Below are 13,706 nucleotides of genomic sequence, written 5' to 3'. Positions count from 1 at the left end.
GGGGATACGCTTTCAGGAGGTCTCAAGTTGACTCAGGCTCATTCATTGTGGGGTTGGCAACTGGAGAGTGGTTGAGAGAGAAAGTAAATATGACAACTGAAAAAATGCAATGACATTTGACAGAGATAACCAGGAGCAAATAGCACAAGAATAGGGTACCTGGGAAAACAACAAAGAAGATCTTATTGAGTAAGAGACTTATAAAAATGAGACCTAAGATACTATTACAAGATCAGGCCATGATGAAGACTGGAGACCAGCCATTTACTGATGCACAGGATTTAACAACAATGTGTGGTACTTGCATAATACTTTAGGTTAAACCAATGCTTTGAAGGACTCCCTAATGCCTACAATCATCACCATTCCTTTTTGTGACTTCTCAGCCCAGGTATAGAGATGATAGAATGAGGAAACCATCATCTGTTTGCTTTACCGAGTCATCCAACTCTGCTTCTGTGGTACCCACATCACCCCATTGCCTTCCTGCTGCCTCCCCCACACACCCTCTGCTTCCTTTTCTCTGAGAGTTGCTGGTCTGGTCTCCACAGTACTTCCAATGCAAGAATAGTATTCATCGAATTTCATGGACATCAGAAGGTCTTTTGGACAGAAGAACAACTGCCTCTAATTCACCATGAAGGAGTAGGGACCTCAGTATGGATAATAGAATCAAACAACCCAGCTCAGAACTAGACCTAAATCATTTTGATAATAACATGAGGCATAGACAACAGGTCAGGAAGCCCTGGCATTTACCTATGTCCTCTACTTAGGCAATATTATGTGGCTAGTAAAGACCATGTCTGGTCCCTGACAGTAGAATTCAGAGTAGAATGTGGCAGACATTCTATTAGAGTGATTAACCTCAGAGTAATTAGCTGCAAAACTGGATAAATACTATATGTAACTAACCATGACATATGCAGTTCTTTGGTGAGTTTATGTAAACAGAATAAGACATATTTTCCTTATATGTCATTTTAATTTTGGAGACAATCTCTACTATTAAAATAATTACATTTTATGGATGCCTTTGAAGATGAAGCACAGTTGGGACCACTGCTTTTTACAGTATTTAGGAAGTGAGAGCTAAAAAAAAATTATCAGGGAGAGAGACCTCTGTAACAAGATGCTTCTCCTAGAGTTTCTTAGATAATCCAGTTTCATGTGGTGGAGAGAGTCACTGTCCTCATCCCATATCACAACAGTTTGCAAGAGGAGTAGATGAGAGAGCAAAGTATTCTGATGGAAAGAATTCAAGTAGCTTCCAAACTCTCCCTCTCTTGCTACTTCCCTATTTTCCTCCATTCCCTCCTTTTCTTCCATTTTTCCTTCTCCAGAATGTGCTGAGCTAGACAGCTTTTTTAAAAAATTGGTTATTTTATTTATTTACATTTCAACTGTTATCCTCCTTCTTGATTTCCCCTCCAACAACCCCTTATTCCATTCCCATTCCCATGTTTCCATGAGGGTGCCCCCCCAACTCCCATCTTTTGTAGTCTTCATCCCAGGCCTTCCACATCATCCTGGGGAGATGGGAAGAGTTATTCTCAGAGAGGAGTCACATGATTGTCCAAACGGCTGCCCAGTGACTCAGACTTTCTGTCCTCTCTCCATGCTAACTTTTCCATTCTGTCACTTACTCATCTATTTACTCAATATTTAGTGTATCACTAGGATGTAACACACCATATATTCTGGACAGGATATCCTTAAGTAGCACACATGCAATAGAGCAGACAGGCACAATAAAATAAGCATGAGCCACAGAAGCAAGTGCTTCCTTAATGGTGTATGGAAATGAGAGTGAGGGTCTCTGAGATATGTTCTGCATTCCCCATCAGATGGCAGGCTTTGATCAGAACTGTAAGAACAACATATGAAGAAGAAGCAGTCCTACAGAGTGAGGGTCTCTGAGATATGTTCTGCATTCCCCATCAGATGGCAGGCTTTGATCAGAACTGTAAGAACAACATATGAAGAAGAAGCAGTCCTAGGGCTGTAGGTGTTTGATCTGTTCATGGAAAGCAAGTCTGATGGCAGGATAAGGGCTCAAGGGGAGGGACTCCTTGAACTGAGACCATCCACATCAGCAGAGAGAGATGGCACTAGTGTGGAGGTAAGGTGGCAAATAGGAGGGTGCTGGGAAGTTCTAATGAAGCAAAGCTTGTTCAAATTCACATTGGAATGGGATGCTTCTGGATGTGAATCCTGTTGTCTTTAGATAGCATCTGGACTCTCTAAAGTAAGAGGAGAAGAGACAAGAAATTCAGCATATGTGAGGGGATATGGCTTAAAATTTAAAATATATTGAAGACCCTTGTACAGTTTAGCTTGATGATTTCAGTGATATCCATTGTCAGAGTTCTAGGAATGGTTCTGGCAGGGAATGATTCAGCTAGGCTGGGGTGAGTAGAGAGATTATATGAGCTGTGAGTAATACTTTTTGGGTGTGGTTTTATTGAAGCTTGTAGTGACAAAGTTTAGCAGTAGTTCACCAAGGGTTTGGAAATTGCAGTTTGGTAAGCAGTACAGTGTTTCTTACTGCATTTTATTATACCAATGGAGAAACATTGCTCTTTTAAAATCACACTCAAGAATGGATTAAATCTCTTAAGGCACAAATATCACTTATAAAGATGATGAGGCATAACCATTTTTAAATAAATATTGAAGAAAATCATGTGTCTAATTGTCCTGTTAAAGAAAGAATTAAAGGTGTAAGCCTTCCCCTTTAGGTGATGAATAGGTGGTAGTCACAGGAAGGAAGGAGCACAGGTATCTTTGGTGTTGTGGAGAAGAAAAACGGAGAGGTGGGGAAGGGCTTGAGGCTAGAGTCATGCTCATGCACTGACTTTATCTCATTGGTGATAATAAATAATTTGTGTCAAAGATGGGAAATGCTTGTTTTTTACTGACACCTCTAAACCCACTGTCTAAAGGCCTCAATACTTTGCCCAAGCTGATGTCTTCTCTGGACTTATTAAGTAAATGCCAGTGTCCACTCATTTCCAGAGAACTAGAGGCTGTTCCCTGAAGTGTGGGCCATGGTGTTTCACTGCTTGTGAAATCAGGAACCATCAGTCTTGGACCCAAATTCTGCTTCCCTGACTCCCTGCTGAATCTGTAGGGCCCAGAGTAGAGTGCACAGCAGACAATAAACGTGTGTGAAATGAATAAATTGGTCCAGGACTTAGAACTCTATTGTAGTCACCCTCATGAGATCTGTGGGTGTGTTTGTCACTAGTTCCTTTGTTACTCCCAGCTTTCCAGGTCTTAGTATCCTACTCAGGCATCTATTGGTAACCCTTCTGTCTTTTCTTTTCACTTGGGTAAGAGTTCCAGAGAAGGGGGTTCTGTTGTGCTTTTGAAGTGGGGATCAGAGTTGCTTACAGCCTCTGTCAGGTGGCAACCTGTGATCCTCTAGTTCTGTCTAGCCTGTGGCACATTGTGGAGAGGCTGCACAGAACTGAGGGACCTTTGCATGGTATCACTCAGAGGTGTGACACCTCTCAGGCTGGCACAGATGTGCAGAGTTCTTCCTCATCCTGGGTTGCCCTTCCCATCTACAGTCTGCCAAGTGTCCCGCCCACCCAGTGATGTCATTACAAACTCTAAAGCTAGAGCTGTAGCTTCTTCTCCAATGGATATCTTGCTTTCTAGATTTGGTTGGTAGATGTCTAATATTAAGCTTCTATCAGGTTTTTTTTTTAATCATCAAATTTTGAGCAAACTTTATTTGAACCTCAGAAGCACTTAAATTTTATAATTTAAGTCTCAGCAAGACTGTGTTGAGATTGTAGCTCCCATGTGTTGGAGTTGGGATAGTGTAGAGTTTCAAAATCATAAATATTTGTTTTTTAAATGGTCTCTATACTAAATCCAACATTCTCCTCTTATCTTTTCCCTAAAGATCTCCTTTTGCACACTCTAGTCACCTCATAGACTAAACTCCAAATCTCTGGCTACATCATCTCCCCTTGACCTTAATAAACAACTATCTAAGATTTGCTTCTTTTCCTTGGATCTTCATACAACTGTGTTAGCCTCCCCATTCTATCCTTTTACTTTCTCCATCTTGCTTGTTTGTTATTAACTGATTGATTGAATGATTAATTGATTGATTGAGGTTCTTCTGCTGGGTACAGAACATGGGCTTCACTCACACATGCAAACTTGCCAGGGAAAACTCTCACTGACCTCCCTCACCAGCCCCTAAAGCTTTGTATTTGTTTCATTCACTGCCTAAGAGCTATGCCTTTGCCTCAAGCTTTTGATGCCTTCTTTGTAATCAGGACCTCAAGAACAGTTCATCAAAATAAGTATCATATCATTTCCAGGTTAAATCAGGGTCCTGTCATGTTTCAGAGGAAAAAACAGTCCTTCAGAGATTTCAGAGTACCAGCCCCAAACCCACAAACTTTCTTCCTCTTATCTTGTAGTAAGACTCTCTGAAGCCCTTACATAAGCAGTAGCAGATATGTCTTCATTGTATATGTAACTAGGGATTTGTCTAAGACATGGTTGTGATGTGCAAGGAGATAAGGATTCTGGGATTTCCAAAATGGCCCAGAATGAAGTGACTCATAAGATTCCAGCAGTTACAGTTCAAGCAGCTTTATTTTTGAAATGGATATGGATAAGACATATGCATCTGAAGCTAGGGCAGGAATGGGGACTGTGGGGTCCCAAACAACAGAAAGGAAGAGAAGTCACAAGGGGAGTTGAAACCATGGACAGAAGAAGCCAGCAGGAACTCTGGGAATGGACAAGACAGGCTAAATTTTTCTTGATTCCTGAGATTCTTGTTCCCTCTGAAATCCCTTGTCTCCACCTCAGGGTCCAGGTTAGCAGCAGCCCCCAGACTGCTGACCACTGCCACGGTCACAGGAACTGGAGCTCCTGCGCCTGCATCTGTGGGACCTGCGCCTGTGGTGGCTCAGGCAGCAGCCTCCCTCAGAGCTGGGGACACTGCAGCCTCCAGAGCTTGTAACACAGCAGGAAGAGGCTGCAGGCAGACACTGTGCTGTGCTCTTTGGGGGACATTTTGGGGAGCACTTTGGGGAGGGGCACTTGGGAGGAGGTTGGCACTGCTTCTGGCTCTGCTGGCAGGACATCTTGGCAGGAACTTGACCTAGAAGAGTATAATAGAAACATTATAGGGAGAAGCTTCTGGTGAAGTCTATTGACTTAGTTTGTCAAACACATGCCTTCCATGACTTATCTGCTTCCTAAGCCAAGATCTCTATGAAATAAATAGGACCATGGAGGTGCCCATACATCTGAGTACAGCATTCTCAAGACTATCAGATAGATCAGCATGCATTCCTAGTAAATGCACTCAGACCAAGGAGCAAAGGGTAACTGATCTCCATAACCTGAAACACTGTCTTCCATTTTGCCCTGCTTGCAGAAGGGAATGAGGATACTTCTAAGTAGCTCTCTGTTGAACTGTAGCAAATACAGTAATGGAAAAATGACCCTTCAACAATCCTCTGGACTGATGCAGACCTCTCAGCAGAGTGGAGCCAGTGCTGAGAGCCAAGACTCTGGTGTGTCACAGATCCTGATATACCCACAGAGGCTTCTGTCTTTGTTCTCCTTGTGTTCTTGGCCCCTGGTGGGCACTCTTCCTACTGTCTCCACACTAGACACCTCTGCTTCTTTCACACCAGTCAAATCCAGCTTGTTATCTCTACACAGTCTTAGTCGAGGCCCTGTCCCTAGTTAAGTACTCACCAGATACAGCAAAGGCAGGAGAAGAAGGCTGTGCTGAAGAGGCTGTGGGTGAATGGTCCAGGGCAGCAGCCCTTTTATCCTTTGCAGGTGTGTGATGCACAGCCCAAGCATGCTGCTGCTTTCACAATAGAGGAGTTGACAGAGCCAGGACCATCCATTCATCATCTTTCCGTGTTCCTACTACAATTACCATCAGTAGAGAACCAGGAAATTTTGATGTCTCTCTCTGTTTGACTTCTCACTCATACCTGCCTAGTAAGGGGAAAAGGTGAGGCTGTTCTTGTGCCATCTTTTCCATACTTCCTTTTTTTAAATTCTTAAACACAATCTCTGTGCCCGTGTCTTTTCTGGGAAGCCATAACACAGGTTATTATGATCTTTTCTCTTCCTGGGGAGACTATGTTCTATTAGGAAAGGGGTGAAAATATTAATATAAACAGTTGTAAATACAGAGTCATATATCAGATGGCAAATGCTGTATGCTATGTGCTATGTCATCAGGCTTTAGTGCATGGCCTTTGTTGTGAACCTTGCTTCACCTTATATGTAACCAGAATATCTTGCCATATCTGGTTGTAGCCAGTGACTATACTCTTCAACTCTGATGATAAGACTAGGTAAAAAATGTCAAAGTAGACCCAAGACCTTGTCTAGATGATAGGAATCTCCAAGAATATCTTATGGAACTCAGAAATTTCATTATAGAGTTTCTGGCAAAGAGGGAGGTTGGACTGAGTTGACAGTTGTTTCATGAGAACAGCTCAGTAGAATTTATAATATATGAGACTGATCTACATAAATAGGCTGCAACCTTTCCTTGAGTTTACCATTTGTTGCCTACAGTTTTATTGAAAAAATATAGCCACCAAAAAACACGACCAATAGTTCTAAACAGATGGTTCATCAGTTAAGAGCACTTGTAGCTTTTGCTGATGACCTAGATTTGGTTCCCACAACCACATGGATATCTACACCTGTTTGCAACTACAACTCCAGGAGATTCAATGCTTTCTCTGTCCTCAATGGACCCAAAACAAATAAGTGGCACATAGTCATTCATGGAGACACCCCACACAAAACATTTTTTTTAAAAAGAGAGCACAAAAAAAGAAGATCAAAATTTGATAATTTGTTTAAATCATATTTTAATTTATATAACATTTTATATTTTAGGACAGAGAAAAGTGTTCCTGGATTGTTTTATGACTGTTTGGAACCCTTTATAAAATGTAAAGGGTTATATGTGAGATGCCATATATGTAATATTTTCCCATTATCTTATTCTCCTGTGACAATCAGTGACTAAATGACTGCTTGCTATTAGAAAAAAAATATTACTTAATAGAATCTCTCGCTCTCTTCCTCTCCCTCTCCTTCTCTTTCTCCCTCTTCCTCATCCTCTCCCCCTCCCTCTCTCTGTCTCCTATTTGAAATCCTCTACTTTGGCATCAATGTCAATAGAGACATCTGCAGTAATATGTATTCTTATTAAAGAGAAGAGAAGCTCAGTATGCTAATCAGAGCATGAGGTACCCTCACCCATCATTTTTCTCTCAATGGCCATTTCACTACAAGGAAGTGTAATAGGTATCTTCCTGGTCTACCACATGACAATGCTGTGGATGGATGTGGGATGGGCACATTCCCTTGCTTTGCTGATGGTGCCAGGCCTTGGGAAATTCATCATTAGAAGAAGGGCATATTCTAGTTAGGAGCTTCTCTCAGGGAATTCTGGGCCACATACAAGACTTACATCTGCTTTCTAGTCTAAGATTCTGGTGTGAGACAACTTTACATCATCTTCCAATGGCTTAGTGTTTAGCCTGAGTTCCTCTAATAGAATGAATATTTGCTTTCCCTCAAACTTGTGGGGAAACTCTAATCTCAAATTTTAAGGTATTAGAAGAGTAAACCCTAGGAGAACATTTGAATTATAAGAATATGTGAGAAATATATCTTAGCAATTTGATGCCATCTGTTACAGCAGCCTGAAGGAGCTAAGAAGAATTCCAGCTTTCCACATGTGACTGTCTCGAGGAACCCTCTTATTCTTGAAGGCCTCCAGCTTTCTGAACATTGTAGATGCTCTCCTTAATAGATGTTCATCTCATAGAAGCCATTAATTTCTCTGTATTTTAAGTTAAACATATTTGTTGAAGCATGTGGCATGAACCAGGCAGCATGAATTGCACTGCGAATGCATCTGGGACTCAAGGGGAGCTTATATAGGACAAACTGAGAGAATAAGGATTTTGTTGTCTAGAGCTGGGGCTCACAGTTCTCTCAATTGTGCTGTAAAACTCCTGGAGACTCAGATGCTTAGAAGAAGTGAAACACTGATTTCACCTGATTTGTAATTTTTCAGAAGCAAGGACAAGCACCATTTTTGATCAGGTGGTTAAAATCTTAAGTTATTGGAAACCAACCTTGTAAAGTAACCTCTGCCATTTTGGGCAAGCTTCACATCAAAACCTTCAGAAACTATCAGCCAAGAATCTCCTCATGAAATGCAAGCCATCTTCTGTTGTACTTTCAGATGCTCCATCTCTACCTGCCTATGGAGTCTTTTATACCAGAGAAGAAACTGTCCTGCCCTGGCAAAGCAAAGGATATGAGGACTGCATTGCAGGGTTCCAGATGGGACAAGTGCATCTCAGGGAGAATGAGCATCCTGCTATCCACAGAAAGCAGCAGCTGGTCCAGAAGGATGGTTTAGTGAGGAGTTCTGGGCTTACTAATGCCCACAGGTGCTATGATACAGGCCTGTAGCCTTTCAGACTTACCTCTTTGATGGATTCTGTTCAGATCATATAGCTTCTAAGTCAGTCAGTCATTACTCCTTCCTCCCAACTGAGCAGAAGGAATTGCCAATTCAAGGTTTTTTTGTTACCATAATGACACTGCTTTGAGTCACACTTAAACAAACCTGGAGGAGAGATGGACAATACAAACCAAAACTCACATTGCTTTTCTGAATATCCACCTTTGTAAGGTATGCAGTTTGGTAGACTTAGGATATTCAAAAGATGCAATTATCATCACTAATTTTTTAAGACTTCTATTACTGTCAGAAGAAAATCTATAGCCACTATCACCTATACTCCCAATTCCCTATTCCCCAGAAGACACTATAGAACTGACACTATTCAAGAACAAAGCCACTTGTTCTGGTCTTTATCACTTAGCTTATTTTGAAAAACCCCAGTAAATAATTTATTAAAAATTTTTCCTAAAAGGAGAGCTAGAGGGATGGTTCAGTGGTTAAGAGCTATCGCAGTTCTTTAAGAATACCTGAGTTTTATTCTCACTACCCACATGGTGGCTCTCAACAGCCTGTAAATCTTGTTCCATAGTATATTATGCCCTCTTCTGTCTTCTGTGGGCAACAAGCCTGTAAGTGGTGATGAGACATACACTCAGGGCAAACACTCAAACATTTAAAATAAAAACTCAAAATGTTTTGAAAAGCTTTTTCTAAAAAACTGATCAAATGTGGACATGAAATTACCTGGGTAATTCTTTCATCATCTTGCTTTGTAGAGTTATTCCGGATGTTTTAATATTCTTTCTGTATCCCAGTAGTTAACATTGGGGATATATATTATTTTTCCCTCTTCTAGAGTGTATAGAATACCACCTTTCCTTTCTTTTGTTTTAATTCTTGACTTTCATTTACTTTTTTTCTTTAGTGTCTTAATGATGGAAGGTAGGTTGTTGGTCTCATGGTTTTCTTCTTTTCAATATAGTTGTTGTACGGACTGCTATTTTTCAAGACCAAGTTCTCAGGACAAAGATTTATTTGCCCCAGAGGGACAAAGGTCAGAAAATAATAGAAAAAGACAGAAGATAGAGGATAAGGGAAAATGGATAAAAGAACAGGAAAAAGAGGAAGGGATACGGTTCTAAACAGATGCTGGGGGTGGTGACAAAAACTGCCTCTGGATAGAAAGAAGAGTGATATGGTCCATAGGCAAATACAAGTTTATAAAGGTAAAAGGAGAAACCCAGTGGAAGATGAAGAACTTAATTTTGTTTGAACAACTAAATTAGGGCAGCCAAAAGGGGTTTTTTGATTGTTGATTTTCAAACTTTGATAGCTAGACCATGGTAGTCAGTCTTAGTAGGATGAAGTGATCAAATGAGTGAATGGGGGATAGTTTTAAAAATGTAATCTAATGAGTTTTAGCAAGGCAAAGGAAATGGAGGAGAAGGGCAAGGCCTGATAGTCATGTTTGGCATACTTGGACTGGCTACAATCCCTTCAGAATGTTTAATATTTTCCAGATTTCATTAGGAAAACATTTTGTTGGCATTATTCATCAGATTTGTGCTAAAAAGATGTGTATATACTGAGGAATTAACACGGGAAAGAACTGTGTCTCAAAGCTTACTATTACTCCTCAAACAACCAGTTTTTATGAACTTCTGTGAGTGACTGAAATCTAATCACTCTTCTGTGGGCTGCTCACCCTGAGCTGAGCTCCTGTTATTTGTGCCTGCCACTAGTGGGTGATGACACTTAGAAACAGATTAAATCACTATGCAGCTAAGGTGCAGGGTGAGCATGAATGGAAACAAATGAACATACAAAGTTAAACCAAAACAACACAACTGGGAACCTCCCAACATCATGTACAAGTACTATTTTATAGCTCCCTTTTAGGCTCAAAACTCAGGAAATAAACAACTCAAAAGGGCCAAGAAACTCTTGAAACTTAAGGATTCCCAAAAACCCCTCTCCAAGATTTACATATGTGGTAATGATTCCTGAGAATGAGACTTGACAGCCATTGGAGCTGTCTGCAAGTCACACAAGGAGTTTCAGGGATACAGCTTTCTTGAGTCATCACCTATGCTGGGTGGGCATTGTGATGATCCAGCTGCTCTTAAAGCCCAGTAAATATTAGTTTGCAAAGAGGAACTTTGGGAGAATCATTACTTTGATCTGCTATTGGTGTCCATATCTGAAGTAAGGAAAAATTTTCTTTTTCTCCCCAACAAATCATGTGAAAGGAAGAGAAAGAATCAGAGTTGCAGAATTGGTGTACTGTTCTCTAGTCCACAGACAAAATCTCCCTTGGTATTAGTCTCCAGGCAGTCAGGAGCTGGCTGCTTTCTCATCACCACTCCTGCCTTCCTCCTCCAAACCTTTTACCTCTAACTCCTCACATGTTTGCCACACCCAGAGACCCAAGGACTTTTGCCTGGAGCTGGCACTAGAACACTTTAGTGACTGATGCTTTGAACTCAAAGTATCTACATGAACATTTTAGGAAAAGATTCAGTAGTCAGAGTCCAAGACCACAGACCTTATCATCAGATCATATGTTTCTTGTTCATAGGCTCAAGGTCTATTGGAAGAGGGAAAGGAGAAAGAAGTATAAAAGTTCCATGAGAAGTGCTCTAAATCCTTCGAAGTTCTTGCTTCTTTACCTCACCAAGGGCTTCTTTCCTTACCTATTTCTTTTCCTTTCTTTTAAAACTACTTTTTTTCTTGTATTTTTAAATTTTTTATGTGTATTAAAGTTTTACTTGTACCCATTTATGTCTGTTTACCACATGTGTACATTGTATATGGAGGCAAAAAGAGGTTGTAAAATCTCCTGAAATTGCATCTACAGACAATTGTGATGCACCATGTGGATGCTAGAAACTAATCCTGGATCATCTGTAAGAACAACTGGTGCTCTTAACCTGTTGTACATCTTTTTGGTCCTGAATTTTTTAAAATAATTTAAAAATAGTGCTTGATTTTGGCAGCACAAATGCTAAAATTGGAAAGGCATAGAGAAGATTACCATAGTCTTCTGCGAGGATGACATGCAAAACCATGTAGTGTTCTATATTAAACCAGAAGTCAAACTGATATTACAGACCAGATAACTGTGATAGACATTTAACCCATGAAGTGATAAATGCATATGGCACAGTTGTAGTTGCATAACTTCCTGGGTAACGGGACAGACAGTCAGGTAATCAAGTCACTGCATTTAGTGACAACCTCACCGATGAATACCTGAGGAATAATCAGGTTTAGGCAAGAGTTCACAGGTATCAGTTTTTTTGTTTCCACATGTGTTGGGATGTCATTTAATGTCACCTGGGAGTGTCTGAGATGAGGTCAGCAGCCTGTCAGTGATGACTGTTGGGAAAGCAGAAGGAACAGTGGGATGAAGAACTTCACCCCACCAAAGGGGGGGAAGGGTAGCTGGTTTTGGGTGAGTAAGAGTAATGCATGAAACCCAGGAAGCAGGGAGGTCTCTAGAGAGCAGATAGTACACATAGAACTCATATATGAGAGCAAAATTTCATGTATAGTAAGAGAAGAATAATACTCTCAGTAAAAATACTGATTTAGGACTCCAATATTCCTAGCTTTGCTTCCTGATCTCAATGGGTGATGAATGTCTTAACATATGGGTGCTCCAGGAGAGACAAGGCTACTGTATGGTAAAAGCACAGCTTAGTTCAGATGTCAGATCAAGACTCAAACACTATCTCCTGAACAACTTGTGAGTCTGACACTTTGTACATCTGTAAGCTTCAGACATAGGTTACAGAAGGAGGTAATTCATTTGGGTTGGATTACAGAGAGGGAATCAGCTGATTAATAACAAATAATCAGCTATAATAGTATAATAACAAATAATAGTAGCAGTGATATGTGTACACCTGACAGTGCTGTTGACCTAATATAGTCACATTATGCATTGTTCATTTAAATTAGCTTTGTCAAATTTTCCTGTTAACACTAAAGATACATTTCCTTCTGATCCTTAACCAGACACATGGGACATGAATTACAGGTACTAATCCACACAGTGGTTTTCAGTTTTCACTTTCTGGTGCTTCTGGGTGTCCACTGGTTCTAGGTTCATGGTTCTTGGTCCACACAGCAAGACAATATATACATGGTGATAGCTCCCAGCTCTACTTATTATTCTGAACTGCTTTGGGTCATATTTTATCAATAACTTGACAGAATTCTGGCCCACGATGAAGGGATAACCAACAGTTTTTCCAGTAGTGAGTCAAGAGTATCTTGTCATAGATTTAATCATGGAAGCTGATGTCACACTTTAGGAAGTTGGGTTGTTCTAGAGTGGGTACCACCTGGATCTGGCCAGAGTATCTCATGCCATTATTTAGAAATGATTTTCTTCATTAAATTATAAAGATAAAAAACCATGAGTCCTTGGATCTTGGAATGGAAATAATCAGATATTTTCCAGCCTTCGTTTTTAAATTAGGTAAATCTGTATAGTTAGTTTTCTGAGTTTGGTAAACTGCTGTTTCACAGTAATATTTTTTAGAGTCTGACAGTTGGATGAGACAAGTGAAGGAACCAACATTCTATGTGCCAAATGTGAGAACCAGATTATTAAAAGGGGACTTTGAGTTTTATACTAGGATATTAGTTCTCATATAAATTTTAAAAATAAGAAGAAAATCAATTTGACAGAAGCTAAATAAAAGATCATTGTTTCTTCAAAGCTCTTGAAAATTTTCAAGGGAGGGTCAAGTGCCAAGTGGCCAAGAGCAGGGATTTATAAGGTGTGCATTCCTGGTCCTGGGACAAAGCAGTTGTAAGATGTGTGGCCCTTCAGAGAAATGAGCTTACAGGTTACTTACAGAATTGAGTGTCTATCTCTTAGGAGTTTCTCAGATGGTAAGCTCTAGTGACCTATTGAACAGACAGTTAAATAAATCCATAACCTGACAAGTATTTCTCTCTTCTCCTCCACCTTGTTCTAACTTCCTGGTATTCACACTTGTCTTCTTCTCCTTTTCTAAATCATCTGGTCATGTTCTCCTCTTGACTTACTCTGTTTTAACTTAGTTTCTTCTCCTGACCTCTCTGTTAGAGTGTTTGTTGTGTCTGTGATTCCTTTTTTTTTTTTATTGGTTTTTCAAGACAGGGTTTCTCTGTGTAGCCCTGGCTGTCCTGGAATTCACTCTGTAGA

General features: G+C 40.3%; 1 long non-coding RNA gene and 1 other non-coding gene across 2 annotated transcripts; one reads left to right on the top strand and one right to left on the bottom strand.

The window, feature by feature from the left end:
* Positions 1–4,604: 4,604 nt before the first annotated feature.
* Positions 4,605–5,794, bottom strand: LOC143442041 (uncharacterized). Its single transcript, XR_013109929.1, has 2 exons — positions 5,743–5,794; positions 4,605–5,137 (listed from the first exon to the last, which is right to left on the bottom strand). It is a non-coding gene; the product is annotated as an uncharacterized LOC143442041 (long non-coding RNA).
* Positions 5,795–11,485: 5,691 nt separating this feature from the next.
* Positions 11,486–11,592, top strand: LOC117707939 (U6 spliceosomal RNA). Its single transcript, XR_004606682.1, has one exon. It is a non-coding gene; the product is annotated as a U6 spliceosomal RNA (small nuclear RNA).
* The last annotated feature ends 2,114 nt before the right edge of the window (positions 11,593–13,706 follow it).

The sequence above is a fragment of the Arvicanthis niloticus genome, chromosome 4 (assembly GCF_011762505.2).
Source record: "Arvicanthis niloticus isolate mArvNil1 chromosome 4, mArvNil1.pat.X, whole genome shotgun sequence".
In the NCBI taxonomy this organism is placed as follows: Eukaryota; Metazoa; Chordata; class Mammalia; order Rodentia; family Muridae; genus Arvicanthis; species Arvicanthis niloticus.
Note: the sequence above shows the minus strand (reverse complement) of the source record. Positions and strands in the feature narration are given on the sequence as shown.